This window comes from Acartia tonsa, chromosome 4, assembly GCF_053477335.1.
Source record: "Acartia tonsa isolate MP-2025a chromosome 4, ASM5347733v1, whole genome shotgun sequence".
Lineage (NCBI taxonomy): Eukaryota > Metazoa > Arthropoda > Copepoda > Calanoida > Acartiidae > Acartia > Acartia tonsa.
The window spans coordinates 45,202,646-45,209,241 of NC_137263.1; positions in this window are offsets into that span (position 1 = coordinate 45,202,646).

The window sequence follows — 6,596 nt, forward strand, 5'->3', positions numbered from 1 at the left end:
AATCACAGCGCGGCATTCCTTAAAAGGCTGTGCTCTCATTGGTGGAAAGTTGGCTCACCCCGATCTGGCTCGCCACTAAAATGATTTAAAGATCCAGCTCTGGATACCCTGTACCTAACATTAACCTAACCTAACCTAGCCTAAGGTAAAACCAGAAACAAACTTTACATATTTTAAATCTATTTTACAATAAGGAGTGGCAGGGGTTTTTTGTGCTCGCCTAAGCGCTTTAAGGGAAACCGCCCAGTAACCTTTACAAATTAAAATAACAGGATTTTTAAATAAGCTTTATAAATCTTTTACATGGATTATCCCCCTTCAAAATAAGGACTTTGCAGATTCCAGAATAAAAATTTGCAGAAATTTGGAGAAAGTGTGTGAGAGATAAACATTGGTTTTTACTTTAATCTGCAATGTCCAGGAATAAAGACAAAAATACACGAAAATACTTCATTAATGGATGTTGATTTCACACAAAGTGTTGGTTGAGCATTAACAATTAGCCATCCCGTATTCTTGAAATAAATCTAAATAAGAGGGGGTAATATGTTTGCCTATGTCAAACCAATGTGGGGGGGACCCTAATCCTGCAATGACAGCGACCCAATACAAGCGGGGCTTCAAAGTACCCAATGTAAACCAACCCGTCCTAAAGTATTAAACAATAAACAAACAAAATTTACTACCCCTCTTATTTCTAATTTAATTTCAATTAAAGAGGGTGGGGGTTAAAAGTGCTTAACAGGGTACTTTGTGTTAAAGCATAATTAAAATTTGTATGTATATAATACAAAGTAGTCGTCTGTCTGTATGATTTTCAGGTAATATATCCAGGGATCGGAAGCCTCACGAAGCCGCGCATAAGCCTCAGTTTTAAACCTGCTTGTGAGCAGAAAAAAAAATTTCAGAAAGAAGGATTGTCTGCTAAAGAGCCGTTTTATACATCCAAATGAATTTTATAGTGATAAAATCACAATTTTACTGAGGCTTACACGCGGCTTACGTGAGGCTTCCGATCCCTGATTATATCTTCTGATCATGTGATGGTTTTAAGACATTTTCTTGAAGGCTGGACTGAGCTTCCACTCCCCCCAAATCTACAAAATAAACTACTTCATAATTACTTTAAAACAATTTCCGTTTAATTTTTTATTTAAATAAGTTGGTTTATACTTTGCTTATTCTGCACTTCTTTTGGACTCAAAGGTCCTTGTTTATAGCAATATTTTCTTTGGGTCACCTATGATTCACCTCACCTATCCCTTTAACTAGAATTATTATTATTATATGTTTTTTCCTATTTTCCAATAATACAATTTTAACAACGGATCTAATAATTTTCATTATGGATAAAACCATTGGCCCTTTTATTAATGGCGTAACTTTTTGTAACTATGTTATGTACGTGAGTCCTTCAGTCCCTTTGTCAAATGGACCAAAACTTTTAAGGATACCGCAATTGTCGACTTTAAAACTTTTTTTACAAAATTAAAAAACTTCCTAAAAAATTTAAATTATAAAGTTAAAAAATGATAATCACATTTTATAAAAAGTACAAAACAAGTAAAGATACCTTGAATACTGGCGTAGCTCTTTGGTCAATTTTATTTCAATGTTCGAATAATTACATTTAGAATAGTATATGACGGCAAAAGAATGACCAACAAATGTATAAGTGATTATATACAGCGAAAGGGACAGATTAAACATTATTCTTGACCACAAAAATTTTATACACTCGTTCTGCCATTAAATGGCTTTTGAACATTAGGGATCTATTTGATTTTTCGTTCTAAAATTCTAAAGTCCTCGACTGTAATCTACGTGGACTGCATGTTCAAATGACGAACAGATCAACAGGCCAACGTATAGAGTAGCTTCGCTGCTAAAAATGATTTCCTCACTCTACCTAGTGTTGCGTGATGTTTATCATTGTAAGAGGACACTCTCCGTCCACCTTTAAGTTGGTGGAAAGTTTTAAAATATTATTCGCGGATTTTCTGAATATGCATGTGAAACCTACCCCACATAACAAAGGAATTATTTGTATTTAATCCATATTTTTGTAAAAAAAATTATGTATTGACAAACTGAAATAATACATTTATAAAGAATTATCATATTGGAAGTTCTGATAAATATAAGAGTGTAATAAAGTCTATTATCAAGATTCCTTATTTCATATCAACAAATAAAATGTCTCGAGTCTGAGAGAAAAAAAGAGTGTCCTTTTAAAAAAAGTAGCCACCCAATAATCAAATAAATGCAAAATGTTGTGTTTATGATTATATGGTGTCCTATGTTTAAACAAGATAAATCACATCCATGACAGAGTAAAAAAACACAGTTTTAAAAATAAAAATACAATTTAGGTAATTGTAAAACCTTGTATTGTCCACGAAAAAGAAAATACAATGCGATATGATAAGAATAGAGATGTACTATATAACACCTAAATAAGTAAGTTGTAGCTATGCTCCCAAGAATATATGTATTAACCAACTACAGAAGTAAGGAGTAGCTATGCTCCCAAGAACAGATGTATTTAACACCTACAGAAGTAAGGAGTAGCTATGCTCCCAAGAACAGATATATTTAACACCTACAGAAGTAAGGAGTAGCTATGCTCCCAAGAACAGATGTATTTAACACCTACAGAAGTAAGGAGTAGCTATGCTCCCAAGAACAGATGTATTTAACACCTAAAGAAGTAAGGAGTAGCTATGCTCCCTAGAACGGATGTATTTACCACCTACAGAAGTCAGGCAATGAACAATTTACATAATAACATCAAACCAGGGATAAAGAGAAAGGCATTCTTATAAAAACACATTTCCATAATGATTCTTGATATTTTTTATGTAATCTAGAGTTTATATTTACATAAGGGAAAATGTGATTAAAACGGTAGCTATTCGAGATAGAATTCTGAATTTAAAAGAAGATTCTAAAAATATACTATCTACTACTCTATAATATATACTGGGGAGATTTCATTGATTTATTGTGGTGATTTATGAGATAGACATATAGATTTTAAGTGAAGATTCCCTGACAACTAAGCTTTTAAACACAACATAACAAGTTCAGTAAGGAAAAATTTTTAAGACTAGCGATAGGTTATTTTTGGTATTGAATTGTCCTAGTAGGATTCTTTTGTTAAAGGCATTTAGGGAAAATTATTTTGGGGCGTAAAGGGCATATATACCTATTTCTACACCCCTTAGATATAAACGTATGCACTTATTAACACAAACACACACATAAACACCCAAGCGTATTCGCACATTGTATTAGTGCATTTCTCGAAAAGGGAATGATATTTCAGGATTTAATCGATGTGAATCGTTTAAGGTTTGTAATCTTTTATCATTATTTGTTTTCCTAATAATGACAAATTAATTTTTAGTAACTTAATCCGACAGAGTGACAAACCATAGTCGATTAAAACAGCAGAATAGTTATTTTCAACATCGTATTATAGACAGCTTTACGTGGATGGATAGTAAAAAAACACAAAAAATTATACCATTTTTGTAGGCCCCAAAGGGGCCAAAGGCCCGGTTTACTGGTATAAATATTTTTCTTATTCGTAGAAAACTGTCTGTAATACGATATGATACATTATTTTTCAGTATGGCCCAGAGTTGAATATACCTTCCTATCCTTAATTGATTGATATAATAGGTAAGCAAATACATAAGGATAATGAAATTGTTGTTTTATCACGAACATGATAAGCAGTAATCTTGAGGGATATGACAATATGGTATATGCGGAAAGTGTTATGTATGACGTCATAAAAATAGTCTACTTTCCATCACTTTCAAAAAAAAACATTCAATAAGAAATCTTTCCCACTTCTCCCCTATCCGATAAATTAGTATACATCCCCAATGATGATAGACAAAATCATTGTTATATAGCCACACCAAATACTTGTTGTTGTATATGATAATATTATATTTCAAAAGCATAGCTGTTTTATTACTACACCAAAAAGTACTTCATGTTATCTATGCTAATATTAAAATCTAAAATATTGCTGTTATATAGCCACACAAAAAATACTTCTTTTTGTCTATGCTAATATTATAATTCAAAAATAATTGCTGTTATATAGCCACACCAAAAATACTTCTGGTTGTCTATGCTAATATTATAATTTAAAATTATTACTGTAAGATAACCACACCATACTTCTTGTTGTCTTTGCTAATATTATAATTTAAAATATTGCTGTTTTATAGTCACACCAAAAATACTTCTTGTTGTCTTTGCAAATATTACAACTTAAAATATTGCTGTTATATAGCCACACCAAAAATACTGCTTGTTGTCTATGCTAATATTTTGATCTAAGATATTGCTGTTATATAGCCACACCAAAAATAATTGTTGCTGCCTATGCTAATATTATATTTTAAAAGCATACCTGTTTTGTTACCACACCAAAAAGTACTTCACGTTGTCTATGCTATTATCATAATTTAAATATTGCTGTTATATAGCCACACCAAAAATACTTCTTGTTGTCTATGCTTGCTAATATAATATTTTATAAGAATAGCTGTTTTGTTACCACACCAAAAAGTACTTTATGTTGTTATGCAGCCACACCAAAAATACTTCTTGTTGTCTATGATATTATCTCATTTTTAAAATGCATTGCCCATCAGGAAGGGAGGGGACAATGGATTTTTTAAAATCTCCAACTATTTATTCTCCGCTAAAAAAACAATAAAGTTATGTAAAATTTTACACCTAAGAATAAATTATCGTCAATTGTCTTATCTTTGAATTCCGGATTAAATTGCAATAACGAAATGTATCATATGAAACAACAAAAAATATTAATAAAACAAATAAAGCATATGCAACATAGCAATACATACAAATAATATTTTTAGAAGAAAAGGACCAAATGGTTATTTTGTGATTCTAAGATTTTCCCATTTGTACTTTTAATCTCAACATATTAAAAAAAATATATATATAAATTACTTGATTGAAATACCTGATTTAAAATTCATCTATAGTTTATATCGGCCCTGTGCCTTTTCAATACAGTGGCCAATACTGACACACTATCAACAAACCCCGGGTATAGTCCTTTCCACGACATCCCTCCATAAGGAGCGATTCTTCGTATTTTTCACAGTAGCTTTTTATCCTATTTCTAGCCACTGCGGGGGGCTCTAACCCTGCGGGGCCAATTACCTAACCCTGTGGGGCAATCACCTAACACAATATAACCTAACTTAACCTAAAATAACCTATAAAAAGCCATTTTAAAAATACGAAGAATCGCTCCTTATGGAGGGATGTCGTGGAAAGGACTATACCCCAAACCCCAAATCCAAAGTAATTACTCAACGTTCATAATCTTATGTTGATATGATATCAACAAAAAAGGTTGACACAGACAGAGATATATTTGTAAAATTTTAGCAGTAAGATGTGAACATTATTACTGGCAAAATAAATTTATGTTTGCTTAATCAGAGATGGAATAGTATTCAAGAGAAAAAAATACTATCTAAAGGAATAAAACAAAGGCCGATAAATTGATGTACATCCCCAATGATAATACAATGAATTACCCCTTATGTAGATTTCCATTAGTGGTTGAAACGTCTGGACACTCAAGTTAAGGAAACAACCAATCAAAATTTTTTTAAAAAATCCCCAAGGTTATTAAGTCAACAAATAAGAAAAGGTTAGCATAAGACTTTGGGGACTAGTGTAATAAACACTCCAATATTAACTCCCTCCCTGAGTGGAATCCGTGTTTATTCTTTTTTACTAATGTAAGATTTTGCCGTTAAAATGAACCAATAAGGGGTCTTCTTGACAAAAGTCATTCAATAATACGCTGGTATTTTGGCAAGGAGACACGTGATCGGTGTATTTAAGTGGCAAACTGTTTATCTTGAGAATAATGTTCCCTGTCTTTGGTTGGTGTAATGGTAAATAACTGTAAGTAAGGTTGGTACCAAAGTTCAATTTCAAAACTGCAAAGGAGTCAAAAATTAAAATATTTAACAAGCTATTACAATTCTTTGAACCTTAATTTGAAATTAAATAAAATAGCTGATATTTTATGGACATGCATGTTACTTGGTATTTACGTCTTCATTATTATCTACACATTGACTAAGTAATTATGGAGGTTGGGAAGTATAAATTATATTGGTACCAAATGTTTATTAAGCAGTGTCTAAAGTTTTTAACCAATAATTTTATTTTACAGTAAAAGTATTTTTTGAGCACAGGAGATAAAAGTTCACAGCTATTTTTATATACCTTTATCAAATATTATAATAACTGTTTTACCAGTTTGCTCTTATTGCTGGAACCAGCTAAGATGTCATGTTAAATCAGTTTTAAATGTTGTGACAAGTATACTATTAACCCTTATTTATGGGCACAGCTTAGGGATCTTAAGGGATAAGACAATAGACAATAAATTGGTGTACTTCCCTAATAATGATAAACAAATTATCACTTCTGTATATTAAAAAATATTGATGGAAAGTTTGGACACTGTTAGTTTGCACTACCACATCAAGATTTACTGCAAAGTACCCAACGTT